At 47.1% G+C, this 27,797-nt stretch overlaps 25 non-coding genes and 7 pseudogenes across 25 annotated transcripts; all 32 read right to left on the bottom strand.

The window, feature by feature from the left end:
• Window positions 1-258: 258 nt before the first annotated feature.
• Window positions 259-400, bottom strand: LOC135018682 (U1 spliceosomal RNA; annotated as a pseudogene).
• A 152-nt stretch (window positions 401-552) lies between these two features.
• On the bottom strand, window positions 553-716 carry LOC135018697 (U1 spliceosomal RNA). Its single transcript, XR_010216339.1, has one exon. It is a non-coding gene; the product is annotated as a U1 spliceosomal RNA (small nuclear RNA).
• Window positions 717-1,387: 671 nt separating this feature from the next.
• LOC135018689 (U1 spliceosomal RNA) lies at window positions 1,388-1,550 on the bottom strand. The gene has a single exon (XR_010216331.1). It is a non-coding gene; the product is annotated as a U1 spliceosomal RNA (small nuclear RNA).
• Window positions 1,551-1,702: 152 nt separating this feature from the next.
• On the bottom strand, window positions 1,703-1,866 carry LOC135018646 (U1 spliceosomal RNA). The gene has a single exon (XR_010216303.1). It is a non-coding gene; the product is annotated as a U1 spliceosomal RNA (small nuclear RNA).
• A 671-nt stretch (window positions 1,867-2,537) lies between these two features.
• Window positions 2,538-2,700, bottom strand: LOC135018647 (U1 spliceosomal RNA). The gene has a single exon (XR_010216304.1). It is a non-coding gene; the product is annotated as a U1 spliceosomal RNA (small nuclear RNA).
• A 152-nt stretch (window positions 2,701-2,852) lies between these two features.
• Window positions 2,853-3,016, bottom strand: LOC135018704 (U1 spliceosomal RNA). Its single transcript, XR_010216346.1, has one exon. It is a non-coding gene; the product is annotated as a U1 spliceosomal RNA (small nuclear RNA).
• A 690-nt stretch (window positions 3,017-3,706) lies between these two features.
• Window positions 3,707-3,848, bottom strand: LOC135018649 (U1 spliceosomal RNA; annotated as a pseudogene).
• Window positions 3,849-4,000: 152 nt separating this feature from the next.
• LOC135018693 (U1 spliceosomal RNA) lies at window positions 4,001-4,164 on the bottom strand. Its single transcript, XR_010216335.1, has one exon. It is a non-coding gene; the product is annotated as a U1 spliceosomal RNA (small nuclear RNA).
• Window positions 4,165-4,865: 701 nt separating this feature from the next.
• LOC135018673 (U1 spliceosomal RNA) lies at window positions 4,866-5,001 on the bottom strand (annotated as a pseudogene).
• A 152-nt stretch (window positions 5,002-5,153) lies between these two features.
• On the bottom strand, window positions 5,154-5,317 carry LOC135018706 (U1 spliceosomal RNA). The gene has a single exon (XR_010216348.1). It is a non-coding gene; the product is annotated as a U1 spliceosomal RNA (small nuclear RNA).
• A 692-nt stretch (window positions 5,318-6,009) lies between these two features.
• Window positions 6,010-6,151, bottom strand: LOC135018674 (U1 spliceosomal RNA; annotated as a pseudogene).
• Window positions 6,152-6,303: 152 nt separating this feature from the next.
• LOC135018709 (U1 spliceosomal RNA) lies at window positions 6,304-6,467 on the bottom strand. The gene has a single exon (XR_010216351.1). It is a non-coding gene; the product is annotated as a U1 spliceosomal RNA (small nuclear RNA).
• A 674-nt stretch (window positions 6,468-7,141) lies between these two features.
• Window positions 7,142-7,304, bottom strand: LOC135018680 (U1 spliceosomal RNA). Its single transcript, XR_010216325.1, has one exon. It is a non-coding gene; the product is annotated as a U1 spliceosomal RNA (small nuclear RNA).
• A 152-nt stretch (window positions 7,305-7,456) lies between these two features.
• Window positions 7,457-7,620, bottom strand: LOC135018723 (U1 spliceosomal RNA). Its single transcript, XR_010216365.1, has one exon. It is a non-coding gene; the product is annotated as a U1 spliceosomal RNA (small nuclear RNA).
• Window positions 7,621-8,312: 692 nt separating this feature from the next.
• On the bottom strand, window positions 8,313-8,454 carry LOC135018663 (U1 spliceosomal RNA; annotated as a pseudogene).
• Window positions 8,455-8,606: 152 nt separating this feature from the next.
• On the bottom strand, window positions 8,607-8,770 carry LOC135018708 (U1 spliceosomal RNA). Its single transcript, XR_010216350.1, has one exon. It is a non-coding gene; the product is annotated as a U1 spliceosomal RNA (small nuclear RNA).
• Window positions 8,771-9,441: 671 nt separating this feature from the next.
• LOC135018657 (U1 spliceosomal RNA) lies at window positions 9,442-9,604 on the bottom strand. Its single transcript, XR_010216312.1, has one exon. It is a non-coding gene; the product is annotated as a U1 spliceosomal RNA (small nuclear RNA).
• A 152-nt stretch (window positions 9,605-9,756) lies between these two features.
• Window positions 9,757-9,920, bottom strand: LOC135018691 (U1 spliceosomal RNA). Its single transcript, XR_010216333.1, has one exon. It is a non-coding gene; the product is annotated as a U1 spliceosomal RNA (small nuclear RNA).
• A 692-nt stretch (window positions 9,921-10,612) lies between these two features.
• Window positions 10,613-10,754, bottom strand: LOC135018683 (U1 spliceosomal RNA; annotated as a pseudogene).
• Window positions 10,755-10,906: 152 nt separating this feature from the next.
• LOC135018639 (U1 spliceosomal RNA) lies at window positions 10,907-11,070 on the bottom strand. The gene has a single exon (XR_010216296.1). It is a non-coding gene; the product is annotated as a U1 spliceosomal RNA (small nuclear RNA).
• Window positions 11,071-11,764: 694 nt separating this feature from the next.
• LOC135018677 (U1 spliceosomal RNA) lies at window positions 11,765-11,906 on the bottom strand (annotated as a pseudogene).
• Window positions 11,907-12,048: 142 nt separating this feature from the next.
• Window positions 12,049-12,212, bottom strand: LOC135018721 (U1 spliceosomal RNA). The gene has a single exon (XR_010216363.1). It is a non-coding gene; the product is annotated as a U1 spliceosomal RNA (small nuclear RNA).
• A 661-nt stretch (window positions 12,213-12,873) lies between these two features.
• LOC135018681 (U1 spliceosomal RNA) lies at window positions 12,874-13,036 on the bottom strand. Its single transcript, XR_010216326.1, has one exon. It is a non-coding gene; the product is annotated as a U1 spliceosomal RNA (small nuclear RNA).
• A 152-nt stretch (window positions 13,037-13,188) lies between these two features.
• Window positions 13,189-13,351, bottom strand: LOC135018696 (U1 spliceosomal RNA). Its single transcript, XR_010216338.1, has one exon. It is a non-coding gene; the product is annotated as a U1 spliceosomal RNA (small nuclear RNA).
• A 2,628-nt stretch (window positions 13,352-15,979) lies between these two features.
• On the bottom strand, window positions 15,980-16,142 carry LOC135018671 (U1 spliceosomal RNA). The gene has a single exon (XR_010216321.1). It is a non-coding gene; the product is annotated as a U1 spliceosomal RNA (small nuclear RNA).
• Window positions 16,143-16,294: 152 nt separating this feature from the next.
• LOC135018701 (U1 spliceosomal RNA) lies at window positions 16,295-16,458 on the bottom strand. The gene has a single exon (XR_010216343.1). It is a non-coding gene; the product is annotated as a U1 spliceosomal RNA (small nuclear RNA).
• A 670-nt stretch (window positions 16,459-17,128) lies between these two features.
• LOC135018656 (U1 spliceosomal RNA) lies at window positions 17,129-17,291 on the bottom strand. Its single transcript, XR_010216311.1, has one exon. It is a non-coding gene; the product is annotated as a U1 spliceosomal RNA (small nuclear RNA).
• A 152-nt stretch (window positions 17,292-17,443) lies between these two features.
• Window positions 17,444-17,607, bottom strand: LOC135018700 (U1 spliceosomal RNA). Its single transcript, XR_010216342.1, has one exon. It is a non-coding gene; the product is annotated as a U1 spliceosomal RNA (small nuclear RNA).
• A 670-nt stretch (window positions 17,608-18,277) lies between these two features.
• LOC135018655 (U1 spliceosomal RNA) lies at window positions 18,278-18,440 on the bottom strand. Its single transcript, XR_010216310.1, has one exon. It is a non-coding gene; the product is annotated as a U1 spliceosomal RNA (small nuclear RNA).
• A 152-nt stretch (window positions 18,441-18,592) lies between these two features.
• LOC135018702 (U1 spliceosomal RNA) lies at window positions 18,593-18,756 on the bottom strand. Its single transcript, XR_010216344.1, has one exon. It is a non-coding gene; the product is annotated as a U1 spliceosomal RNA (small nuclear RNA).
• Window positions 18,757-19,428: 672 nt separating this feature from the next.
• On the bottom strand, window positions 19,429-19,591 carry LOC135018652 (U1 spliceosomal RNA). Its single transcript, XR_010216307.1, has one exon. It is a non-coding gene; the product is annotated as a U1 spliceosomal RNA (small nuclear RNA).
• Window positions 19,592-19,743: 152 nt separating this feature from the next.
• Window positions 19,744-19,907, bottom strand: LOC135018714 (U1 spliceosomal RNA). The gene has a single exon (XR_010216356.1). It is a non-coding gene; the product is annotated as a U1 spliceosomal RNA (small nuclear RNA).
• Window positions 19,908-27,797: the final 7,890 nt, after the last annotated feature.

The following is a 27,797-nucleotide window of genomic DNA, read 5'->3' as shown; positions in this document are numbered from 1 at the left end:
CTGATTTCTTGCAGCAGCTGGGCACTGTAACAGCTCCAGAGCTGCTCTGTAAGGCAAGTAAAAGGGTGTGGGCCCTGCAGCACTACCTGTAGTTTGCATTGTGCATTGTAAGGCACTAAGTAAGCAGACGGGAGGAGAAGTCAGGATAGTGCACAAGGGTCTAGAAGGGAGGGGCTCAAGAAAAAAGAAGTGGAAACAGACAGCAAACTAGGCTGGAGAGAGACCTGAGACAAAGAGATCTGAATTATATGAGAGCTGACCAGGGGAAACACAAATTATGCAGTCAAGTTCCCCACATTTGGGGAAATCGCAGGAGCAGCACACCCAGAGTGCAATGGGTGATCCTTGCCCTGGGAGAAGCAACTTCATAATCATAGTATCTCACCTGGCAGGTAAATAGGAGTTGGGCTAGAGCTGGGGAGGGTCGCTGCTCGGGCACCCCCCTGTCAAGTGAAGGAGATCCAACTGAGGCAGCACAAGGGAACTCTCGAAAGAAGAACAAGGCTAGAGGAAAATCTGAGACAAATAAATCTGACTTTTACCAGAGCTGACCAGAGGAAAGCACAAACACAGTCCCCCCCTACCACAAATAATGCAGTCGAGTTTCCCACATTTGGGGAAATCACAGGGGTCAGCATACCCAGAATGCAATGAATGAACCTAACCCTGGGAGAACAATCTTCATGACCATGGTATCTCCTATGCAAAATAAGTATGATTTGGGATAGGGCTGGGGAGGGCCGCTGCTCAGAAACATCTCTGTCAAGTAAAGGAGATTCAACTGAGGCAGCACAAGGGAACTCTCATCTGGGGACAACAACTCCAGGGAGAACACAAATTTTCAGATGAAAATGGGAGGGCAGAAGGCTGCCTAATACTGAAGCACCCCCAAACAACAAACCAAATGCAACAACTAGTGCAAGCATTCCTGGGGGAAGGCCTGCAGCAGATGGATTTGCATATGGTGATGTCATCCAAGCAGTGAGTCAAAGTTGGCTTCAACCCTCGTCTGCATATGAAAAGAGAAAACGGGCGTGCAGGGCATGGCGTCCTTTTGCGGCGCTTGGATGACCCCTAGTTCGCATTAAACGCCTCCACCCTCCTTCGGTGTGGGGCTCATGTTGGCTATGCCCCAGCCCCTGAAGCATTCAAGCTGATTTCTTGCAGCAGCTGGGCACTGTAACAGCTCCAGAGCTGCTCTGTAAGGCAAGTAAAAGGGTGTGGGCCCTGCAGCACTACCTGTAGTTCGCATTGTGCGTTGGAAGGCACAAATTAAGCAGACGGGAGAAGTCAGGATAGTGCGCAAGGGCATAGAAGGGAAAGGCTCAAGAAAAGAGAAGTGGAAACAGACAGCAAACTAGGCTGGAGAGAGACCTGAGACAAAGAGATCTGAATTATACGAGAGCCGACCAGGGGAAACACAAATTATGCAGTCAAGTTTGCCACATTTGGAAAAATCTCAGGAGCAGCAGACCCAGAGTGCAATGGGTGAGCCTTGCCCTGGGAGAAGCAACTTCATGATCATAGTATCTCACCTGGCAGGTAAATAGGAGTTGGGCTAGAGCTGGGGAGGGTCGCTGCTCGGGCACCCCCCTGTCAAGTGAAGGAGATCCAACTGAGGCAGCACAAGGAATCTCTCGAAAGAAGAACAAGGCTAGAGGAAGATCTGAGACAAATAAATTTGACTTTTACCAGAGCTGACCAGAGGAAAGAACAAACACAGTCCCCCACTACCACAAATAATGCAGTCGAGTTTCCCACATTTGGGGAAATCATACGGGTCAGCATACCCAGAATGCAATGAATGAACCTCACCCTGGGAGAACAATCTTCATGACCATGGTATCTTCTATGTAAAATAAGTATGATTTGGGATAGGGCTGGGGAGGGACCGCTGCTCAGGCACATCTCTGCCAAGTAAAGGAGATTCAACTGAGGCAGCACAAGGGAAATCTCATCTGGGGACAACAACTGCAGGGAGAACACATATTTTCAGATGAACATGGGAGGGCAGAAGGCTACCTAATACTGAAGCACCCCCAAACAACAAACCAAATGCAACAACTAGTGCAAGCATTCCTGGGGGAAGGCCTGCAGCAGATGGATTTGCATATGGTGATGTCATCCAAGCAGTGGGTCAAAGTTGGCTTCAACCCTCGTCTGCATATGAAAAGAGAAAAGGGGCGTGCAGGGCATGGCAGCCTTTTTCGGCGCTTGGATGACCCCTAGTTCGTATTAAACACCTCCACCCTCCTTCGGTGTGGGGCTCATGTTGGCTATGCCCCAGCCCCGAAGCATTCAAGCTGATTTCTTGCAGCAGCTGGGCACTGTAACAGCTCCAGAGCTGCTCTGTAAGGCAAATAAAAGGGTGTGGGACCTGCAGCACTACCTGTAGTTCGCATTGTGCGTTGGAAGGCACAAAGTAAGCAGATGGGAGAAGTCAGGATAGTGCGCAAGAGCATAGAAGGGAGCGGCTCAAGAAAAGAGAAGTGGAAACAGACAGCAAACTAGGCTGGAGAGAGACCTGAGACAAAGAGATCTGAATTATACGAGAGCCGACCAGGGGAAACACAAATTATGCAGTCAAGTTTCCCACATTTGGGGAAATCGCAGGAGCAGCACACCCAGAGTGCAATGGGTGAGCCTTGCCCTGGGAGAAGCACCTTCATGATCATAGTATCTCACCTGGCAGGTAAGTAGGAGTTGGGCTAGAGCTGGGGAGGGTCGCTGCTCGGGCACCCCCCTGTCAAGTGAAGGAGATCCAACTGTGGCAGCACAAGGGAACTCTCGAAAGAAGAACAAGGCTAGAGGAAGATCTGAGACAAAGAAATCTGACTTTTACCAGAGCTGACCAGAGGAAAGTACAAACACAGTCCCCCACTACCACAAACAATGCAGTCGAGTTTCCCACATTTGGGGAAATCTCAGGGGTCAGCATACCCAGAATGCAATGAATGAACCTCACCCTGGGAGAACAGTCTTCATGACCATGGTATCTCCTATGCAAAATAAGTATGATTTGGGATAGGGCTGGGGAGGGCCGCTGCTCAGGCACATCTCTGTCAAGTAAAGGAGATTCAACTGAGGCAGCACAAGGGAACTCTCATCTGGGGACAACAACTGCAGGGAGAACACATATTTTCAGATGAACATGGGAGGGCAGAAGGCTGCCTAATACTGAAGCACCCCCAAACAACAAACCAAATGCAACAACTAGTGCAAGCATTCCTGGGGGAAGCCTGCAGCAGATGGATTTGCATATGGTGATGTCATCCAAGCAGTGGGTCAAAGTTGGCTTCAACCCTCGTCTGCATATGAAAAGAGAAAAGGGAGTGCAGGGCATGGCAGCCTTTTGCAGCACTTGGATGACCCCTAGTTCGCATTAAACATCTCCACCCTCCTTCGGTGTGGGGCTCATGTTGGCCATGCCCCAGCCCCTGAAGCATTCAAGCTGATTTCTTGCAGCAGCTGGGCACTGTAACAGCTCCAGAGCTGCTCTGTAAGGCAAATAAAAGGGTGTGTGACCTGCAGCACTACCTGTAGTTCGCATTGTGCGTTGGAAGGCACAAAGTAAGCAGATGGGAGAAGTCAGGATAGTGCGCAAGGGCATAGAAGTGAGCGGCTCAAGAAAAGAGAAGTGGAAACAGACAGCAAACTAGGCTGGAGAGAGACCCGAGACAAAGAGATCTGAATTATATGAGAGCCGACCAGGGGAAACACAAATTATGCAGTCAAGTTTCCCACATTTGGGGAAATCGCAGGAGCAGCACACCCAGAGTGCAATGGGTGAGCCTTGCCCTGGGAGAAGCACCTTCATGATCATAGTATCTCACCTGGCAGGTAAGTAGGAGTTGGGCTAGAGCTGGGGATGGTCGCTGCTCGGGCACCCCTCTGTCAAGTGAAGGAGATCCAACTGAGGCAGCACAAGGGAACTCTCGAAAGAAGAACAAGGCTAGGGGAAGATCTGAGACAAAGAAATCTGACTTTTACCAGAGCTGACCAGAGGAAAGCACAAACACAGTCCCCCACTACCACAAATAATGCAGTCGAGTTTCCCACAATTGGGGAAATCACAGGGGTCAGCATACCCAGAATGCAATGAATGAACCTCACCCTGGGAGAACAATCTTCATGACCATGGTATCTCCTATGCAAAATAAGTATGATTTGGGATAGGGCTGGGGAGGGCCGCTGCTCAGGCACATCTCTGTCAAGTAAAGGAGATTCAACTGAGGCAGCACAAGGGAACTCTCATCTGGGGACAACAACTGCAGGGAGAACACATATTTTCAGATGAACATGGGAGGGCAGAAGGCTGCCTAATACTGATGCACCCCCAAACAACAAACCAAATGCAACAACTAGTACAAGCATTCCTGGGGGAAGGTCTGCAGAAGACGGATTTGCATATGGTGATGTCATCCAAGCAGTGGGCCAAAGTTGGCTGGAACCCTCATCTGCATATGAAAAGAGAAAAGGGGTATGCAGGGCATGGCGGCCTTTTGCGGCGATTGGATGACCCCTAGTTCGCATTAAACACCCCCACCCTCCTTCGGTGTGGGGCTCATGTTGGCCATGCCCCAGCCCCTGAAGCATTCAAGCTGATTTCTTGCAGCAGCTGGGCACTGTAACAGCTCCAGAGCTGCTCTGTAAGGCAAGTAAAAGGGTGTGGGCCCTGCAGCACTACCTGTAGTTCGCATTGTGCGTTGGAAGGCACAAAGTAAGCAGACGGGAGGAGAAGTCAGGATAGTGCACAACGGTATAGAAGGGAGGGGCTCAAGAAAAAAGAAGTGGAAACAGACAGCAAACTAGGCTGGAGAGAGACCCGAGACAAGGAGATCTGAATTATATGAGAGCCGAACAGGGGAAACACAAATTATGCAGTCAAGTTTCCCACATTTGGGGAAATCACAGGGGCAGCACACCCAGAGTGCAATGGGTGATCCTTGCCCTGGGAGAAGCAGCTTCATGATCATAGTATCTCACCTGGCAGGTAAGTAGGAGTTGGGCTAGAGCTGGGTAGGGTCGCTGCTCGGGCACCCCCCTGTCAAGTGAAGGAGATCCAACTGAGGCAGCACAAGGGAACTCTCGAAAGAAGAACAAGGCTAGAGGAAGATCTGAGACAAAGAAATCTGACTTTTACCAGAGCTGACCAGAGGAAAGCACAAACACAGTCCCCCACTACCACAAATAATGCAGTCGAGTTTCCCACATTTGTGGAAATCACAGGGGTCAGCATACCCAGAATGCAATGAATGAACCTCACCCTGGGAGAACAGTCTTCATGACCATGGTATCTCCTATGCAAAATAAGTATGATTTGGGATAGGGCTGGGGAGGGCCGCTGCTCAGGCACATCTCTGTCAAGTAAAGGAGATTCAACTGAGGCAGCACAAGGGAACTCTCATCTGGGGACAACAACTGCAGGGAGAACACATATTTTCAGATGAACATGGGAGGGCAGAAGGCTACCTAATACTGAAGCACCCCCAAACAACAAACAAAATGCAACAACTACTGCAAGCATTCCTGGGGGAAGGCCTGCAGCAGATGGATTTGCATATGGTGATGTCATCCAAGCAGTGGGTCAAAGTTGGCTTCAACCCTCGTCTGCATATGAAAAGAGAAAAGGGGCGTGCAGGGCATGGCAGCCTTTTGCGGCGCTTGGATGACCCCTAGTTCGCATTAAACACCTCCACCCTCCTTCGGTGTGGGGCTCATGTTGGCTATGCCCCAGCCCCTGAAGCATTCAAGCTGATTTCTTGCAGCAGCTGGGCACTGTAACAGCTCCAGAGCTGCTCTGTAAGGCAAATAAAAGTGTGTGGGACCTGCAGCACTACCTGTAGTTCGCATTGTGCGTTGGAAGGCACAAAGTAAGCAGACGGGAGAAGTCAGGATAGTGCGCAAGGGCATAGAAGGGAGCGGCTCAAGAAAAGAGAAGTGGAAACAGACAGCAAACTAGGCTGGAGAGAGACCTGAGACAAAGAGATCTGAATTATATGAGAGCTGACCAGGGGAAACACAAATTATGCAGTCAAGTTTCCCACATTTGGGGAAATCGCAGGAGCAGCACACCCAGAGTGCAATGGGTGATCCTTGCCCTCGGAGAAGCAACTTCATGATCATAGTATCTCACCTGGCAGGTAAGTAGGAGTTGGGCTAGAGCTGGGGAGGGTCGCTGCTCGGGCACCCCCCTGTCAAGTGAAGGAGATCCAACTGAGGCAGCACAAGGGAACTCTCGAAAGAAGAACAAGGCTAGAGGAAGATCTGAGACAAAGAAATCTGACTTTTACCAGAGCTGAGCAGAGGAAAGCACAAACACAGTCCCTCACTACCACAAATAATGCAGTCCAGTTTCCCACATTTGGGGAAATCACAGGGGTCAGCATACCCAGAATGCAATGAATGAACCTCACCCTGGGAGAACAATCTTCATGACCATGGTATCTCCTATGCAAAATAAGTATGATTTGGGATAGAGCTGGGGAGGGCCGCTGCTCAGGCACATCTCTGTCAAGTAAAGGAGATTCAACTGAGGCAGCACAAGGGAACTCTCATCTGGGGACAACAACTGCAGGGAGAACACATATTTTCAGATGAACATGGGAGGGCAGAAGGCTGCCTAATACTGAAGCACCCCCAAACAACAAACCAAATGCAACAACTAGTGCAAGCATTCCTGGGGGAAGGCCTGCAGCAGATGGATTTGCATATGGTGATGTCATCCAAGCAGTGGGTCAAAGTTGGCTTCAACCCTCATCTGCATATGAATAGAGAAGAGGGGCGTGCAGGGCATGGCGGCCTTTTGCGGCGCTTGGATGACCCCTAGTTCGCATTAAACACCTCCACCCTCCTTCGGTGTGGGGCTTATGTTGGCTGTGCCCCAGCCCCTGAAGCATTCAAGCTGATTTCTTGCAGCAGCTGGGCACTGTAACAGCTCCAGAGCTGCTCTGTAAGGCAAGTAAAAGGGTGTGGGCCCTGCAGCACTACCTGTAGTTCGCATTGTGCGTTGGAAGGCACAAAGTAAGCAGACGGGAGGAGAAGTCAGGATAGTGCACAACGGTATAGAAGGGAGGGGCTCAAGAAAAAAGAAGTGGAAACAGACAGCAAACTAAGCTGGAGAGAGACCTGAGACAAAGAGATCTGAATTATATGAGTGCCGACCAGGGGTAACACAAATTACGCAGTCAAGCTTCACACATTTGGGGAAATCGCAGGATCAGCACACCCAGAGTGCAATGGGTGATCCTTGCCCTGGGAGAAGCACCTACATGATCATAGTATCTCACCTGGCAGGTAAGTAGGAGTTGGGCTAGAGCTGGGGAGGGTCGCTGCTCGGGCACCCCCCTGTCAAGTGAAGGAGATCCAACTGAGGCAGCACAAGGGAACTCTCGAAAGAAGAACAAGGCTAGAGGAAGATCTGAGACAAAGAAATCTGACTTTTACCAGAGCTGACCAGAGGAAAGCACAAACACAGTCCCCCACTACCACAAATAATGCAGTCGAGTTTCCCACATTTGTGGAAATCACAGGGGTCAGCATACCCAGAATGCAATGAATGAACCTCACCCTGGGAGAACAATCTTCATGACCATGGTATCTCATATGCAAAATAAGTATGATTTGGGATAGGGCTGGGGAGGGCCGCTGCTCAGGCACATCTCTGTCAAGTAAAGGAGATTCAACTGAGGCAGCACAAGGGAACTCTCATCTGGGGACAACAACTGCAGGGAGAACACATATTTTCAGCTGAACATGGGAGGGCAGAAGGCTACCTAATACTGAAGCACCCCCAAACAACAAACAAAATGCAACAACTAGTGCAAGCATTCCTGGGGGAAGGCCAGCAGCAGATGGATTTGCATATGGTGATGTCATCCAAGCAGTGGGTCAAAGTTGGCTTCAACCCTCGTCTGCATATGAAAAGAGAAAAGGGGCGTGCAGGGCATGGCAGCCTTTTGCGGCGCTTGGATGACCCCTAGTTCGCATTAAACACCTCCACCCTCCTTCGGTGTGGGGCTCATGTTGGCTATGCCCCAGCCCCTGAAGCATTCAAGCTGATTTCTTGCAGCAGCTGGGCACTGTAACAGCTCCAGAGCTGCTCTGTAAGGCAAATAAAAGTGTGTGGGACCTGCAGCACTACCTGTAGTTCGCATTGTGCGTTGGAAGGCACAAAGTAAGCAGACGGGAGAAGTCAGGATAGTGCGCAAGGGCATAGAAGGGAGCGGCTCAAGAAAAGAGAAGTGGAAACAGACAGCAAACTAGGCTGGAGAGAGATCTGAGACAAAGAGATCTGAATTATATGAGAGCTGACCAGGGGAAACACAAATTATGCAGTCAAGTTTCCCACATTTGGGGAAATCGCAGGAGCAGCACACCCAGAGTGCAATGGGTGATCCTTGCCCTGGGAGAAGCAACTTCATGATCATAGTATCTCACCTGGCAGGTAAGTAGGAGTTGGGCTAGAGCTGGGGAGGGTCGCTGCTCGGGCACCCCCCTGTCAAGTGAAGGAGATCCAACTGAGGCAGCACAAGGGAACTCTCGAAAGAAGAACAAGGCTAGAGGAAGATCTGAGACAAAGAAATCTGACTTTTACCAGAGCTGACCAGAGGAAAGCACAAACACAGTCCCTCACTACCACAAATAATGCAGTCCAGTTTCCCACATTTGGGGAAATCACAGGGGTCAGCATACCCAGAATGCAATGAATGAACCTCACCCTGGGAGAACAATCTTCATGACCATGGTATCTCCTATGCAAAATAAGTATGATTTGGGATAGAGCTGGGGAGGGCCGCTGCTCAGGCACATCTCTGTCAAGTAAAGGAGATTCAACTGAGGCAGCACAAGGGAACTCTCATCTGGGGACAACAACTGCAGGGAGAACACATATTTTCAGATGAACATGGGAGGGCAGAAGGCTGCCTAATACTGAAGCACCCCCAAACAACAAACCAAATGCAACAACTAGTGCAAGCATTCCTGGGGGAAGGCCAGCAGCAGATGGATTTGCATATGGTGATGTCATCCAAGCAGTGGGTCAAAGTTGGCTTCAACCCTCATCTGCATATGAATAGAGAAGAGGGGCGTGCAGGGCATGGCGGCCTTTTGCGGCGCTTGGATGACCCCTAGTTCGCATTAAACACCTCCACCCTCCTTCGGTGTGGGGCTCATGTTGGCTATGCCCCAGCCCCTGAAGCATTCAAGCTGATTTCTTGCAGCAGCTGGGCACTGTAACAGCTCCAGAGCTGCTCTGTAAGGCAAGAAAAAGGGTGTGGGCCCTGCAGCACTACCTGTAGTTTGCATTGTGCGTTGGAAGGCACAAAGTAAGCAGACGGGAGAAGTCAGGATAGTGCGCAAGGGCATAGAAGGGAGCGGCTCAAGAAAAGAAAAGTGGAAACAGACAGCAAACTAGGCTGGAGAGAGACCTGAGACAAAGACATCTGAATTATACGAGAGCCGACCAGGGGAAACACAAATTATGCAGTCAAGTTTCCCACATTTGGGGAAATCACAGGGGCAGCACACCCAGAGTGCAATGGGTGAGCCTTGCCCTGGGAGAAGCACCTACATGATCATAGTATCTCACCTGGCAGGTAAGTAGGAGTTGGGCTAGAGCTGGGGAGGGTCGCTGCTCGGGCACCCCCCTGTCAAGTGAAGGAGATCCAACTGAGGCAGCACAAGGGAACTCTCGAAAGAAGAACAAGGCTAGAGGAAGATCTGAGACAAAGAAATCTGACTTTTACCAGAGCTGACCAGAGGAAAGCACAAACACAGTCCCCCACTACCACAAATAATGCAGTCGAGTTTCCAACATTTGGGGAAATCACAGGGGTCAGCATACCCAGAATGCAATGAATAAACCTCACCCTGGGAGAACAATCTTCATGACCATGGTATCTCCTATGCAAAATAAGTATGATTTGGGATAGAGCTGGGGAGGGCCGCTGCTCAGGCACATCTCTGTCAAGTAAATGCGATTCAACTGAGGCAGCACAAGGGAACTCTCATCTGGGGACAACAACTCCAGGGAGAACACAAATTTTCAGATGAACATGGGAGGGCAGAAGGCTGCCTAATACTGAAGCACCCCCAAACAACAAACCAAATGCAACAACTAGTGCAAGCATTCCTGGGGGAAGGCCTGCAGCAGATGGATTTGCATATGGTGATGTCATCCAAGCAGTGAGTCAAAGTTGGCTTCAACCCTCGTCTGCATATGAAAAGAGAAAAGGGGCGTGCAGGGCATGGCGGCCTTTTGCGGCGCTTGGATGACCCCTAGTTCGCATTAAACGCCTCCACCCTCCTTCGGTGTGGGGCTCATGTTGGCTATGCCCCAGCCCCTGAAGCATTCAAGCTGATTTCTTGCAGCAGCTGGGCACTGTAACAGCTCCAGAGCTGCTCTGTAAGGCAAGTAAAAGGGTGTGGGCCCTGCAGCACTACCTGTAGTTCGCATTGTGCGTTGGAAGGCACAAATTAAGCAGACGGGAGAAGTCAGGATAGTGCGCAAGGGCATAGAAGGGAGCGGCTCAAGAAAAGAGAAGTAGAAACAGACAGCAAACTAGGCTGGAGAGAGACCTGAGACAAAGAGATCTGAATTATATGAGAGCCGACCAGGGGAAACACAAATTATGCAGTCAAGTTTGCCACATTTGGAAAAATCACAGGAGCAGCACACCCAGAGTGCAATGAGTGAGCCTTGCCCTGGGAGAAGCACCTTCATGATCATAGTATATCACCTGGCAGGTAAGTAGGAGTTGGGCTAGAGCTGGGGAGGGTCGCTGCTCGGGCACCCCCCTGTCAAGTGAAGGAGATCCAACTGAGGCAGCACAAGGAATCTCTCGAAAGAAGAACAAGGCTAGAGGAAGATCTGAGACAAATAAATCTGACTTTTACCAGAGCTGACCAGAGGAAAGAACAAACACAGTCCCCCACTACCACAAATAATGCAGTCGAGTTTCCCACATTTGGGGAAATCATACGGGTCAGCATACCCAGAATGCAATGAATGAACCTCACCCTGGGAGAACAATCTTCATGACCATGGTATCTTCTATGCAAAATAAGTATGATTTGGGATAGGGCTGGGGAGGGCCGCTGCTCAGGCACATCTCTGTCAAGTAAAGGAGATTCAACTGAGGCAGCACAAGGGAACTCTCATCTGGGGACAACAACTGCAGGGAGAACACATATTTTCAGATGAACATGGGAGGGCAGAAGGCTACCTAATACTGAAGCACCCCCAAACAACAAACCAAATGCAACAACTAGTGCAAGCATTCCTGGGGGAAGGCCTGCAGCAGATGGATTTGCATATGGTGATGTCATCCAAGCAGTGGGTCAAAGTTGGCTTCAACCCTCGTCTGCATATGAAAAGAGAAAAGGGGCGTGCAGGGCATGGCAGCATTTTTCGGAGCTTGGATGACCCCTAGTTCGCATTAAACACCTCCACCCTCCTTCGGTGTGGGGCTTATGTTGGCTATGTCCCAGCCCCGAAGCATTCAAGCTGATTTCTTGCAGCAGCTGGGCACTGTAACAGCTCCAGAGCTGCTCTGTAAGGCAAGTAAAAGGGTGTGGGCCCTGCAGCACTACCTGTAGTTTGCATTGTTCATTGTAAGGCACTAAGTAAGCAGACGGGAGGAGAAGTCAGGATAGTGCACAAGGGTATAGAAGGGAGGGGCTCAAGAAAAAAGAAGTGGAAACAGACAGCAAACTAGGCTGGAGAGAGACCTGAGACAAAGAGATCTGAATTATATGAGAGCTGACCAGGGGAAACACAAATTATGCAGTCAAGTTTCCCACATTTGGGGAAATTGCAGGAGCAGCACACCCAGAGTGCAATGGGTGAAACTTGCCCTGGGAGAAGCACCTTCATGATCATAGTATCTCACCTCGCAGGTAAGTAGGATTTGGGATAGAGCTGGGGAGGGTCGCTGCTCGGGCACCCCCCTGTCAAGTGAAGGAGATCCAACTGAGGCAGCACATGGAAACTCTCGATAGAAGAACAAGGCTAGAGGAAGATCTGAGACAAATAAATCTGACTTTTACCAGAGGAAAGAACAAACACAGTCCCCCACTACCACAAATAATGCAGTCGAGTTTCCCACATTTGGGGAAATCATAGGGGTCAGCATACCCAGAATGCAATGAATGAACCTCACCCTGGGAGAACAATCTTCATGACCATGGTATCTCGTATGCAAAATAAGTATGATTTGGGATAGGGTTGGGGAGGGCCGCTGCTCAGGCACATCTCTGTCAAGTAAAGGAGATTCAACTGAGGCAGCACAAGGGAACTCTCATCTGGGGACAACAACTGCAGGGAGAACACATATTTTCAGATGAACATGGTAGGGCAGAAGGCTGCCTAATACTGAAGCACCCCCAAACAACAAACCAAATGCAACAACTAGTGCAAGCATTCCTGGGGGAAGGCCTGCAGCAGATGGATTTGCATATGGTGATGTCATCCAAGCAGTGGGTCAAAGTTGGCTTCAACCCTTGTCTGCATATGAAAAGAGAAAAGGGGCGTGCAGGGCATGGCGGCCTTTTGCGGCGCTTGGATGACCCCTAGTTCGCATTAAACACCTCCACCCTCCTTCGGTGTGGGGCTATGCCCCAGCCCCTGAAGCATTCAAGCTGATATCTTGCAGCAGCTGGGCACTGTAACAGCTCCAGAGCTGCTCTGTAAGGCAAGTAAAAGGGTGTGGGCCCTGCAGCACTACCTGTAGTTTGCATTGTGCGTTGGAAGGCACAAAGTAAGCAGACGAGAGAAGTCAGGATAGTGCGCAAGGGCATAGAAGGGAGCAACTCAAGAAAAGAGAAGTGGAAACAGACAGCAAACTAGGCTGGAGAGAGACCTGAGACAAAGAGATCTGAATTATACGAGAGCCGACCAGGGGAAACACAAATTATGCTGTCAAGTGTCCAACATTTGGGGAAACCGCAGGAGCAGCACACCCAGAGTGCAATGGGTGAGCCTTGCCCTGGGAGAAGCACCTTCATGATCATAGTATCTCACCTGGCAGGTAAGTAGGAGTTGGGCTAGAGCTGGGGAGGGTCGCTTCTCGGGCACCCCCCTGTCAAGTGAAGGAGATCCAACTGAGGCAGCACATGGAAACTCTCGAAAGAAGAACAAGGCTAGAGGAAGATCTGAGACAAATAAATCTGACTTTTACCAGAGCTGACCAGAGGAAAGCACAAACACAGTCCCCCACTACCACAAATAATGCAGTCGAGTTCCCACATTTGGGGAAATCACAGGGGTCAGCATACCCAGAATGCAATGAATGAACCTCACCCTGGGAGAACAATCTTCATGACCATGGTATCTCCTATGCAAAATAAGTATGATTTGGGATAGGGCTGGGAAGGGCCGCTGCTCAGGCACATCTCTGTCAAGAATTTATAAAGTCTATACATATATATAACCAAATGTCAATATATATATATATAGAACCCAGCGCTCCTATCAAAACTTATCTATTTCACCAATTTGTTGCTTATTTAATCTTTATACATCTATTAATTTTCACCATATATTATAAAATGCTGCTCCCATAGGTAGTACTGTTTTACCAATAATAAACCAAATTTTAAAGATAATCACACTTGTTATCAAGGGAGCGCAAAAAATAAAATATACAAGCTCTTTATTTTTAAAAAATATATATAGACAGAAGAAACCCACATTCAATAAAATACAATGGAGTCAACATATATAGGCACCACTATCCATATCTAAATGTAATCAGGATCTATTTCATATTGCCCTTGATGAAAACGGAATGTTTATTAAAGTGTCCAAAAAATCCTCCTGGATACAGCTGTTGTTATTTAATCGTTACTTTCCAATTGTAATTGATACATTAAATTCCTTCTTGTGGATGAACAGCAACAGTTGTAACCAACGCCTCTTATTTACTGCAGTTAAAGTTCATATGTAACTCACGTGAGTAATGAAAGAAAACAGGGGGAGAGCGCTGTGATGGTTGGTGAAACACAGCGGTATGCTACGACCCCCGTTAACCGTGGCTGGATCTTATTGGCACTCGCGGTCGGGATATTTCTCCCTGCCGTGGGGTAGAGACCTCCTTTTGCTCGGTCTCAAATTGCTTTTTCCCCTTCACCGCTGCCTTTACATCAGACGTCCGCCGTGATGTAGCTCGTTCATGAACGGGCTTATATCTCAGCAATCAGAGTGTCCGGTAATCACCTTTCTTACGCGTTTCTCCGCTGTTATCCAAGAGCGGTTTCGTCAGAGGATACATCAGCAGCCTAGCAGGCTCTTTTTAAAATGCACCGGACCAATAGCATTACTAATTAGTTGATTGGATACATACATGTACTAATTGGATGCATACATGTAATGACTCACATATGGAACAACTTTCTAATTGCAATTGCACATATAAAGGCATTTCATAATATAAAAATAAGCAACATGGTGATTAAAAATAATAATAAAATAAGCAACAAGGTGGTTTAAAAAATAACAGAAAATATATAATCTATATACAGATTAACCTATAATCTTTCAATCAATACCTCATATCTATAATCACATATACATAATTCAGAGACTCAGCACTAAGGATCCCCATTTACTTATATAAAACCTTTTAGGGTAACATAAATCCATGCCACTACTAAAGCAGTTCTTGTGGCGCAGGGGAAACATCACCTGCACTCTATGCAGCTAGTCCCATGTTCGAATCCAACCCGCTCAGCTTAACATCCATATTATTTATTTACTTTTAATGGGATCATTCGATCAATTCATTTTTACCTTTAATTTTTGTTAATATTATTTCTATATTTCATTATTTTAACCCCTGGAATAATTACATTGCTGTTTAAACAACAAAAAGAATTGAAGAAAAAATAAATATTAAACAGACAATTTAAGGATTCGAAGATTTAAAGATTTAAAGATTTTAAAATTTAAAACAGGGAGGGGGGGAGGGAGGGGGGCCTTTTGGGAGAATGAGGGAAAAAAATAAAAATAGAAAAAAAAATATATATATATAGAACCAAGAGAAAGTGTAAAAAGAGGATGGAGGAAGAAATCTGATGTTCATCATTACTAGTGGATTTTACTAAAGAACTTTAAAGGAACACACACAACAGGATTATACAGTTTCATCCTAAGAGGAAAGCTGTTTCCAAAATAGCTACTTCTAATAATTTTGTTTATTTATTAAACATACAATAAATGGATATTCAATAAATAATATATTAGGTAAATCAATAGATAAAATCTTCAGAGACTGCCAATGTTGTTCAGTTCGATGCTCTCATTCAGACCATCAGGTGTAAGGGTACCCAATGAAAAAATCCAAAATGCCTCCCTTGTCAAGTAAAGGAGATTCAACTGAGGCAGCACAAGGGAACTCTCATCTGGGGACAACAACTGCAGGGAGAACACATATTTTCAGATGAACATGGGAGGGCAGAAGGCTACCTAATACTGAAGCACCCCCAAACAACAAACCAAATGCAACAACTAGTGCAAGCATTCCTGGGGGAAGGCCTGCAGCAGATGGATTTGCATATGGTGATGTCATCCAAGCAGTGGGTCAAAGTTGGCTTCAACCCTCATCTGCATATGAATAGAGAAGAGGGGCGTGCAGGGCATGGCAGCCTTTTGCGGCGCTTGGATGACCCCTAGTTCGCATTAAACACCTCCACCCTCCTTCGGTGTGGGGCTCATGTTGGCTATGCCTCAGCCCCTGAAGCATTCAAGCTGATTTCTTGCAGCAGCTGGGCACTGTAACAGCTCCAGAGCTGCTCTGTAAGGCAAGTAAAAGGGTGTGGGCCCTGCAGCACTACCTGTAGTTCGCATTGGGCGTTGGAAGGCACAATGTAAGAAGACGGGAGAAGTCAGGATAGTGCGCAAGGGCATAGAAGGGAGCGGCTCAAGAAAAGAGAAGTGGAAACAGACAGCAAACTAGGCTGGAGAGAGACCTGAGACAAAGACATCTGAATTATACGAGAGCCGACCAGGGGAAACACAAATTTTGCAGTCAAGTTTCCCACATTTGGGGAAATCACAGGGGCAGCACACCCAGAGTGCAATGGGTGAGCCTTGCCCTGGGAGTAGCACCTACATGATCATAGTATCTCACCTGGCAGGTAAGTAGGAGTTGGGCTAGAGCTGGGGAGGGTCGCTGCTCGGGCACCCCCCTGTCAAGTGAAGGAGATCCAACTGAGGCAGCACAAGGGAACTCTCGAAAGAAGAACAAGGCTAGAGGAAGATCTGAGACAAAGAAATCTGACTTTTACCAGAGCTGACCAGAGGAAAGCACAAACACAGTCCCCCACTACCACAAATAATACAGTCAAGTTTCCCACATTTGGGGAAATCACAGGGGTCAGCATACCCAGAATGCAATGAATGAACCTCACCCTGGGAGAACAATCTTCATGACCATGGTATCTCCTATGCAAAATAAGTATGATTTGGGATAGGGCTGGGGAGGGCTGCTGCTCAGGCACATCTCTGTCAAGTAAAGAAGATTCAACTGAGGCAGCACAAGGGAACTCTCATCTGGGGACAACAACTGCAGGGAGAACACATATTTTCAGATGAACATGGGAGGGCAGAAGGCTGCCTAATACTGAAGCACCCCCAAACAACAAACCAAATGCAACAACTAGTGCAAGCATTCCTGGGGAAGGCCTGCAGCAGATGGATTTGCATATGGTGATGTCATCCAAGCAGTGGGTCAAAGTTGGCTTCAACCCTCGTCTGCATATGAAAAGAAAAAAGGGATGTGCAGGGCATGGCGGCCTTTTGCGGCGCTTGGATGACCCCTAATTCGCATTAAACATCTCCACCCTCCTTCGGTGTGGGGCTCATGTTGGCTATGCCCCAGCCCCTGAAGCATTCAAGCTGATTTCTTGCAGCAGCTGGGCACTGTAACAGCTCCAGAGCTGCTCTGTAAAGCATGTAAAAGGGTGTGGGCCCTGCAGCACTACCTGTAGTTTGCATTGTGCGTTGGAAGGCACAAAGTAAGCAGACAGGAGAGGTCAGAATAGTGTGCAAGGGCATAGAAGGGAGCGGCTCAAGAAAAGAGAAGTGGAAACAGACAGCAAACTAGGCTGGAGAGAGACCTGAGACAAAGAGATCTGAATTATACGAGAGCCGACCAGGGGAAACACAAATTATGCAGTCAAGTTTCCCACATTTGGGGAAATCACAGGGGCAGCACACCCAGAGTGCAATGGGTGAGCCTTGCCCTGGGAGAAGCACCTACATGATCATAGTATCTCACCTGGCAGGTAAGTAGGAGTTGGGCTAGAGCTGGGGAGGGTCGCTGCTCGGGCACCCCCCTGTCAAGAGAAGGAGATCCAACTGAGGCAGCACAAGGGAACTCTCGAAAGAAGAACAAGGCTAGAGGAAGATCTGAGACAAAGAAATCTGACTTTTACCAGAGCTGACCAGAGGAAAGCACAAACACAGTCCCCCACTACCACAAATAATACAGTCAAGTTTCCCACATTTGGGGAAATCACAGGGGTCAGCATACCCAGAATGCAATGAATGAACCTCACCCTGGGAGAACAATCTTCATGACCATGGTATCTCCTATGCAAAATAAGTATGATTTGGGATAGGGCTGGGGAGGGCTGCTGCTCAGGCACATCTCTGTCAAGTAAAGAAGATTCAACTGAGGCAGCACAAGGGAACTCTCATCTGGGGACAACAACTGCAGGGAGAACACATATTTTCAGATGAACATGGGAGGGCAGAAGGCTGCCTAATACTGAAGCACCCCCAAACAACAAACCAAATGCAACAACTAGTGCAAGCATTCCTGGGGAAGGCCTGCAGCAGATGGATTTGCATATGGTGATGTCATCCAAGCAGTGGGTCAAAGGTGGCTTCAACCCTCGTCTGCATATGAAAAGAAAAAAGGGATGTGCAGGGCATGGCGGCCTTTTGCGGCGCTTGGATGACCCCTAATTCGCATTAAACATCTCCACCCTCCTTCGGTGTGGGGCTCATGTTGGCTATGCCCCAGCCCCTGAAGCATTCAAGCTGATTTCTTGCAGCAGCTGGGCACTGTAACAGCTCCAGAGCTGCTCTGTAAAGCATGTAAAAGGGTGTGGGCCCTGCAGCACTACCTGTAGTTTGCATTGTGCGTTGGAAGGCACAAAGTAAGCAGACAGGAGAGGTCAGAATAGTGTGCAAGGGCATAGAAGGGAGCGGCTCAAGAAAAGAGAAGTGGAAACAGACAGCAAACTAGGCTGGAGAGAGACCTGAGACAAAGAGATCTGAATTATACGAGAGCCGACCAGGGGAAACACAAATTATGCAGTCAAGTTTCCCACATTTGGGGAAATCACAGGGGCAGCACACCCAGAGTGCAATGGGTGAGCCTTGCCCTGGGAGAAGCACCTACATGATCATAGTATCTCACCTGGCAGGTAAGTAGGAGTTGGGCTAGAGCTGGGGAGGGTCGCTGCTCGGGCACCCCCCTGTCAAGTGAAGGAGATCCAACTGAGGCAGCACAAGGGAACTCTCGAAAGAAGAACAAGGCTAGAGGAAGATCTGAGACAAAGAAATCTGACTTTTACCAGAGCTGACCAGAGGAAAGCACAAACACAGTCCCCAACTACCACAAATAATACAGTCAAGTTTCCCACATTTGGGGAAATCACAGGGGTCAGCATACCCAGAATGCAATGAATGAACCTCACCCTGGGAGAACAATCTTCATGACCATGGTATCTCCTATGCAAAATAAGTATGATTTGGGATAGGGCTGGGGAGGGCCGCTGCTCAGGCACATCTCTGTCAAGTAAAGAAGATTCAACTGAGGCAGCACAAGGGAACTCTCATCTGGGGACAACAACTGCAGGGAGAACACATATTTTCAGATGAACATGGGAGGGCAGAAGGCTGCCTAATACTGAAGCACCCCCAAACAACAAACCAAATGCAACAACTAGTGCAAGCATTCCTGGGGGAAGGCCTGCAGCAGATGGATTTGCATATGGTGATGTCATCCAAGCAGTGGGTCAAAGTTGGCTTCAACCCTCGTCTGCATATGAAAAGAGAAAAGGGGCATGCAGGGCATGGCGGCCTTTTGTGGCGCTTGGATGACCCCTAGTTCGCATTAAACACCTCCACCCTCCTTCGGTGTGGGGCTCATGTTGGCTATGCCCCAGCCCCTGAAGCATTCAAGCTGATTTCTTGCAGTAGCTGGGCACTGTAACAGCTCCAGAGCTGCTCTGTAAGGCAAGTAAAAGGGTGTGGGCCCTGCAGCACTACCTGTAGTTCGCATTGTGCGTTGCAAGGCACAAAGTAAGCAGATGGGAGAAGTCAGGATAGTGCGCAAGGGCATAGAAGGGATGCGGCTCAAGAAAAGAGTAGTGGAAACAGACAGCAAACTAGGCTGGAAAGAGACCTGAGACGAAGAGATCTGAATTATACGAGAGCCGACCAGGGGAAACACAAATTATGCAGTCAAGTGTCCCACATTTGGGGAAATCGCAGGAGCAGCACACCCAGAGTGCAATGGGTGAGCCTTGCCCTGGAAGAAGCACCTTCATGATCATAGTATCTCACCTGGCAGGTAAGTAGGAGTTGGGCTAGAGCTGGGGAGGATCGCTGCTCAAGCACCCCCCTGTCAAGTGAAGGAGATCCAACTGAGGCAGCACAAGGGAACTCTCAAAAGAAGAATAAGACTAGAGGAAGAAATGAGACAAAGAAATCTGACTTTTACCAGAGCTGACCAGAGGAAAGCACAAACACAGTCCCCCACTACTACAAATCATGCAGTCAAGTTTCCCACATTTGGGGAAATCACAGGGGTCAGCATACCCAGAATGCAATGAATGAACCTCACCCTGGGAGAACAATCTTAATGACCATGGAATCTCCTATGCAAGATAAGTATGATTTGGGATAGGGCTGGAGAGGGCCGCTGCTCAGGCACATCTCTGTCAAGTAAAGGAGATTCAACTGAGGCAGCACAAGGGAACTCTCATCTGGGGACAACAACTGCAGGGAGAACACATATTTTCAGATGAACATGGGAGGGCAGAAGGCTGCCTAATACTGAAGCACCCCCAAACAACAAACCAAATGCAACAACTAGTGCAAGCATTCCTGGGGGAAGGCCTGCAGCAGATTGATTTGCATATGGTAATGCCATCCAAGCAGTGGGTCAAAGTTGGCTTTAACCCTCGTCTGCATATGAAAAGAGAAAAGGGGCGTGCAGGGCACGGCGGCCTTTTGCGGCGCTTGGATGACCCCTAGTTCGCATTAAACACCTCCACCCTCCTTCGGTGTGGGGCTCATGTTGGCTATGCCCCAGCCCCTGAAGCATTCAAGCTGATTTCTTGCAGCAGCTGGGCACTGTAACAGCTCCAGAGCTGCTCTGTAAGGCAAGAAAAAGGGTGTGGGCCCTGCAGCACTACCTGCAGTTTGCATTGTGCATTGGAAGGCACAAAGTAAGCAGACGGGAGAAGTCAGGATAGTGCGCAAGGGCATAGAAGGGAGCGGCTCAAGAAAAGAGAAGTGGAAACAGACAGCAAACTAGGCTGGAGAGCTCTTCTGTCTATATTTTGCAAACCTGCTCTTGTCCTCTCCAGCTGCTCCATGTAGATTTGACGTCTGGAAAGGTGCATTACCCACTGACAAGCAAACACACTCCTGCATGAGTTTTCTCTCTCACTAGCTGGATGATACACAATTATTTGCATGTGCTCCACCTCTGACACACCACCCACCCAACCACCCAGTGACCAGAGCCACCCACAAGCCAACTGGCTACGTGATTTAATTTGCACAGTGTAGTCATCCAGGCAGCATGTCCTTCTCAATGGAAGGATCTCTGGTTCCATGGAATCTTCCACATTGGAATGCTGCGGAACAAAAAGGATTTAAATATTCAGCTTGCTAGCATTCAATGTACCTGCGGCTTGGCTCTAGCACATGGGTCTTCATCCTGTGGCCCTCCAGCTGCTGTGAAACTACACATCCCAGCATGCCCTGCCACAATTTTGCTATTAAGGTATGCTAAAACTGAGGCAGGGCATGCTGGCATGTGTAGTTCCACAGCAGCTGGAGGGTCGCAGGTTGAAGACCCATGTTCTAGCATGCCTGTTCTATGATGCATGTACCGTGATGTCACAATCAGCTTGGAATGGGGTATCTAGCAGGCATTTGCTGACAGCCACTTGAGGGAGACACACATCAGGAGATGCAGCATATCGGAGGTCTTCGATGCCTTTCCAGCAAATGCACACCACCTGCTGCTGGTCTGGACACAAAACAATACCCACAATCGAAGTCCCAAAATGCCCAACTACTGGATTCATGTAAGTAGTGAATTTAGGAATGAATTTAGAAGTAGGAAATTAAGTTAGTTCACAAGTACATTCAAATTCAGATCTAAAGTCTAGGTAGGCCTCACATCCTGGCAGCCCCCAGCACTTAAAAATGCCTTGATTAGAGGTAGAGAATTAAATGTAGATAAAAAGTAGACACAAAATAAGACTCCACAGAGCAGTTATCAGGTGTCTTTATCAATTGTTGCATTTAAAAAATCAAGCAATTAGGGAACACAATGTTGCAACAATGTAACCCTATTTGCAAAATAGTACTAAATAAGTTTGTCGATGTAAGACATTTGCAAAGGCGCATCCAAAACACGCTGGAAAATGCAACTGAATCTGTTTTTGGAGGCTAGAATAGGAAATGTGCATCGGTCCTACAAGTACTGAAAGCTCTTCTACCATCTCCCTTTTCTGAAAAGCCATTTAATATATGGTTCCCAGATAGGGGACATATCAGATATTGCCTTTCAAAAGCAGCAAATATCATACCACTTCTATTGCCATCAAAGATAAAAATTGATTGTTTTCAGATATTGGATTGAAAAAGCAGTCTTTATTGACATAAAGAAGCAAAAAAACATACATAAACATTACACACATAAGTACTGTGTTGCAGCACAGATAAAACACAATACAAATGCTGTCGGTATAGTACAGTTCAAGAACTACAGCACAGGCCAGCCTACACTATAAATCATGAACTGCACTATACATTTAAACAATACAATAATACAACAGTTAATAAGGCTATGGGTGTGGAATGTAAGAGGGTGAGGGAATCACAAGCCCGAAGCTTTATTGAAAGACAGACACATATAAAGGGAGGATTAATAAATACAAAGATATCCTTTACTATAGAATGTAGTCCAATCCGGTCTTTCAACTCTTCCACAACTTAAAAACGGATAGTGTTCCCAAGCCTTGTATCCTGGAATATCTTCAGTCTCTCGCCAATGAAGAAAACAATCCCTCCAGCAGACTCTTCAACCACGATACAAGATCGCAGCCAAAAGGGCGAAAAGCAACTACACTTGCGTTTAACCAAAATAGCTAAAACTTAGTGGAGGAAAGTGCAGTGCACCAAAACATAAGCTGACACAATCATGGAGAATGCGCCAGCATATATGCTCTTCTATCTATATTTTGCAAACCTGCTCTTGTCCCCTCCAGCTGCTCCATGTAGATTTGACGTCTGGCAAGGTGCATAACCCACTGACAAGCAGGCACACTCCTGCATGAGTTTTCACTCTCACTAGCTGGATGATACACATTCATTTGCATGTGCTCCACCTCCGACACACCGCCCACCCAACCACCCAGTCACCAGAGCCACCCACAAGCCAACTGGCTCCGTGATTTTATTTGCACAGTGCAGTCATCCAGGCAGCATGTCCTTCTCAATGGAATAATCTCTGGTTCCATGGAATCTTCCGCATTGGAATGCTGCGGAACAAAAAGGATTTAAACATTCAGCTTGCTAGCATTCAATGTACCTGCGGCTTTGCTCTAGCACATGGGTCTTCATCCTGTGGCCCTCCAGCTGCTGTGAAACTACACATCCCAGCATGCCCTGCCACAGTTTTGCTATTAAGGTATGCTAAAACTGAGGCAGGGCATGCTGGGATGTGTAGTTCCACAGCAGCTGGAGGGTCGCAGGTTGAAGACCCATGTTCTAGCATGCCTGTTCTATGATGTATGTTCCGTGATGTCACAATCAGCTTGGAATGGGGTATCTAGCAGGCATTTGCTGACAGCCACTTGAGGGAGACACACATCAGGAGATGCAGCATATCGGAGGTCTTCGATGCCTTTCCAGCAAATGCACACCACCTGCTGCTGGTCTGGACACAAAACAATGCCCACAATCGAAGTCCCAAAATGCCCAACTACAGGATTCATGTAAGTAGTGAATTTAGGAATGAATTTAGAAGTAGGAAATTAAGTTAGTTCACAAGTACATTCAAATTCAGATCTAAAGTCTAGGTAGGCCTCACGTCCTGGCAGCCCCCAGCATTTAAAAATGCCTTGATTAGAGGTAGGGAATTAAATGTAGATAAGAAGTAGACGCAAAATAAGACTCCACAGAGCAGTTATCAGGTGTCTTTATCAATTGTTGCATTTAAAAAATCAAGCAATTAGGGAACACAATGTTGCAACAATGTAACCCTATTTGCAAAATAGTACTAAATAAGTTTGTCGGTGTAAGACATTTGCAAAGGCGCATCCAAAACACGCTGGAAAATGCAACTGAATCTGTTTTTGGAGGCTAGAATAGGAAATGTGCATCGGTCCTACAAGTACTGAAAGCTCTTCTACCATCTTCCTTTTCTGAAAAGCCATTTAATATATGGTTCCCAGATAGGGGACATATCAGATATTGCCTTTCAAAAGCAGCAAATATCATACCACTTCTATTGCCATCAAAGATAAACATTGATTGTTTTCAGATATTGGATTGAAAAAGCAGTCTTTATTGACATAAAGAAGCAAAAAAACATACATAAACATTACACACATAAGTACTGTGTTGCAGCACAGCCAAAACACAATACAAATGCTGTCGGTATAGTACAGTTCAAGAACTACAGCACAGGCCAGCCTACACTATAAATCATGAACTGCACTATACATTTAAACTATACAATAATACAACAGTTAATAAGGCTATGTGTGTGGAGTGTAAGAGTGTGAGGGAATCACAAGACCGAAGCTTTATTGTAACACAGACACATATAAGGGGAGGGGCAATAAATAGAAAGGTATCCTTTACTATAGAATGTAGTCCAATCCGACCTCTGTGCTCTTGCACAACTGAAAAACGGATAGTGTTCCCAAGCCTTCCATCCTGGAATATCTTTGGTCTTTCGCCAATGAAGAAAACAATCCCTCCCTCCAGCAGACCCTTCAACCACGATACAAGATCACAGCCAAAAGGCCGAGAAGCAACTACACTTGAGCTTAACAAAAATGGCTAAAACTTAGTGGAGGAAAGTGCAGTGCACCAAAACATAAGCTGACACAATCATGGAGAATGTGCCAGCATATATGCTCTTCTATATATATTTTGCAAACCTGCTCTTGTCCCCTCCAGCTGCTCTATGTAGATTTGACGTCTGGCATGGTGCATAACCCACTGACAAGCAGGCACACTCCTGCATGAGTTTTCTCTCTCACTAGCTGGATGATACACAATCATTTGCATGTGCTTCACCTCTAACACACCACCCACCCAACCACCCAGTCACCAGAGCCACCCACAAACCAACTGGCTCCGTGATTTAATTTGCACAGTGTAGTCATCCAGGCAGCATGTCCTTCTCAATGGAAGGATCTCTGGTTCCATGGAATCTTCCACATTGGAATGCTGCGGAACAAAAAGGATTTAAATATTCAGCTTGCTAGCATTCAATGTACCTGCGACTTGGCTCTAGCACATGGGTCTTCATCCTGTGGCCCTCCAGCTGCTGTGAAACTACACATCCCAGCATGCCCTGCCACAGTTTTGCTATTAAGGTATGCTAAAACTGAGGCAGGGCATGCTGGGATGTGTAGTTCCACAGCAGCTGGAGGGTCGCAGGTTGAAGACCCATGTTCTAGCATGCCTGTTCTATGATGTATGTTCCGTGATTTCACAATCAGCTTGGAATGGGGTATCTAGCAGGCATTTGCTGACAGCCACTTGAGGGAGACACACATCAGGAGATGCAGCATATCGGAGGTCTTCGATGCCTTTCCAGCAAATGCACACCACCTGCTGCTGGTCTGGACACAAAACAATGCCCACAATCGAAGTCCCAAAATGCCCAACTACAGGATTCATGTAAGTAGTGAATTTAGGAATGAATTTAGAAGTAGGAAATTCAGTTAGTTCACAAGTACATTCAAATTCAGATCTAAAGTCTAGGTAGGCCTCACGTCCTGGCAGCCCCCAGCATTTAAAAATGCCTTGATTAGAGGTAGGGAATTAAATGTAGATAAGAAGTAGACGCAAAATAAGACTCCACAGAGCAGTTATCAGGTGTCTTTATCAATTGTTGCATTTAAAAAATCAAGCAATTAGGGAACACAATGTTGCAACAATGTAACCCTATTTGCAAAATAGTACTAAATAATTTTGTCGATGTAAGACATTTGCAAAGGCGCATTTAAAACACGCTGGAAAATGCAACTGAATCTGTTTTTGGAGGCTAGAATAGGAAATGTGCATCGGTCCTACAAGTACTGAAAGCTCTTCTACCATCTTCCTTTTCTGAAAAGCTATTTAATATATGGTTCCCAGATAGGGGACATATCAGATATTGCCTTTCAAAAGCAGCAAATATCATACCACTTCTATTGCCATCAAAGATAAACATTGATTGTTTTCAGATATTGGATTGAAAAAGCAGTCTTTATTGACATAAAGAAGCAAAAAAACATACATAAACATTACACACATAAGTACTGTGTTGCAGCACAGCCAAAACACAATACAAATGCTGTCGGTATAGTACAGTTCAAGAACTACAGCACAGGCCAGCCTACACTATAAATCGAAATCGCCTAGGATAATGGTGGGAATGTCAGAAGAGAGGAAGTGAGGAAGCCAGGAAGCAAAGTTGTCGATTAATTTGGAAGCAGTGCCAGGGGGGCGGTAAATGACAGCTACTTGTTGGAAGAGGCATATGGCGTGGACCTCAAATGTAGAGAATATAAGGGATGGTTCTGGTGGTATGAGTTGGTAGGAGTAACTAGAAGGTAAAAGGACCCCAACACCACCCCCATGGCGACCCCCAGGTCGGGGTGTGTGTGGGAATGTAAGGCCCCCAGCAGAGAGAGCAGCAGCAGAAGTAGTGTCAGAGGGCGTAATCCAAGTTTCAGTAATGGCTAGTAGGTGTAGGGAGTTGGAAATGAAAAGGTCATGAGTGGGGACCAGTTTGTTATAAACAGATCTGGCATTCCAGAGGGCACAGGATAGGGGGTATGAGTTTGTGGGAGAGATGTGAATTAGATTTTCAGGGTTGCTGTAGCGATGAGGTGGGATTAACTTTGAGGGCAGGGATGATGAGAGAGTAGTGATGGTACGGGTGCCTGAGCTAGGTGGGGAAACTGCAGGAGGTGGGCAGGGAGGGAGGTCAGTATGATGTGGATGGGGGTGTGGGGAGGTGACAGGGAAGGGAGAGAGGGAGCAGGGCTGAGTTGTGGGGTAGCAGGACCATGGGGCAGAGGTGAATGAAAGTGGGGTAACAGGAAAGGTGGGGGAAGGAAACAGAGGGATGGAGGGGAGACAGAGGAGGGGAGAGAGGAGGAGGTGGAGGAGACTAGGGGGGAAGGCTAAAGATACATTATTAGGTAGACACTGAGTGATGTGGGGAGTATAAGAAAACCTTGACATAGTGTTAAGTAGGTAAATAGGTTGAGGGAAAGTGGAAGTAGGAGAGGAGACTGTTAGGCAATCCGAGCAGAAGAATTGCAGAAATGCAGGTGAGAAAAGCAGTGTAGGCTCAAGGGGTGTAGATTTAGTATGAAATGAGTCAAAAGCGTAGATAAAGTGGGTGCAGAAAAGTATTTGGAGTGTAAGAAATGAAAGGATTGTGAGAGGTTTAAGAAGCAATGGTAATTATGTTAGATGTTTTAAGTGTTTGCAGGTAAAATTGCATTGGTGCAGCTGTGCTTAAAAAACAAAATTACAATAATACAGATACAGGCATTTGTAGGTGAAATGGATGGTTTATGAAATGTCCAAGTAAGGTAGTTCTGTGCTATGTAATCAGATGCAACAATCAGGAGGTGAGTGATCTGAGGAGTAAGTGACTCACATTTGTTATTAGTTCTTCAGTTTTCTTTGTTTTGTTAGATTGGTGTGCTTCTGTTTTCCTTCTTTTTCACTTCGATTGAACGCTGATTGAACACTGCTGTTATGTGTCAATTTTATCACGCTTTGATAAAAATGCACGCTTAGATCAATAAATGCACAGCCAAACGGCTTTGCACAGCCTACACCATTGGACTTAAGTAGAAGACTATTACAAGTGAAACCAATAATTGAAATCTGTAACCACACCCACCCCCTCAAATGCCAGGCAATAAATTACCTTAAAAACAACAACCAGGCATTCCACAAAGATTAAACTGGGTCTATATCATTCAAAACTTCAAAAAAGTACTTCAAAATCACATACTATGCAATAATGTTTCAATTTGCATTACCCAGCAGAATTAGCTTTGCATATATAGATATAGTGCAGCAGAATATATTGGTGGTTGTAGTCAATTGTAATTACCTGTAGGTGACAAGAAGAGAAGAAACGTCAATTCACAATCGATATCAGCTGAAGATAAATTAATGCTGATTGAACACTGCTGTTATGTGTCAATTTTATCACGCTTTGATAAAAATGCATGCTTAGATCAATAAATGCACAGCCAAACGGCTTTGCACAGCCTACACCATTGGACTTAAGTAG

Source organism: Pseudophryne corroboree, unplaced genomic scaffold, assembly GCF_028390025.1.
Source record: "Pseudophryne corroboree isolate aPseCor3 unplaced genomic scaffold, aPseCor3.hap2 scaffold_326, whole genome shotgun sequence".
Lineage (NCBI taxonomy): Eukaryota > Metazoa > Chordata > Amphibia > Anura > Myobatrachidae > Pseudophryne > Pseudophryne corroboree.
This window is presented reverse-complemented; position numbering and strand designations above follow the sequence as displayed.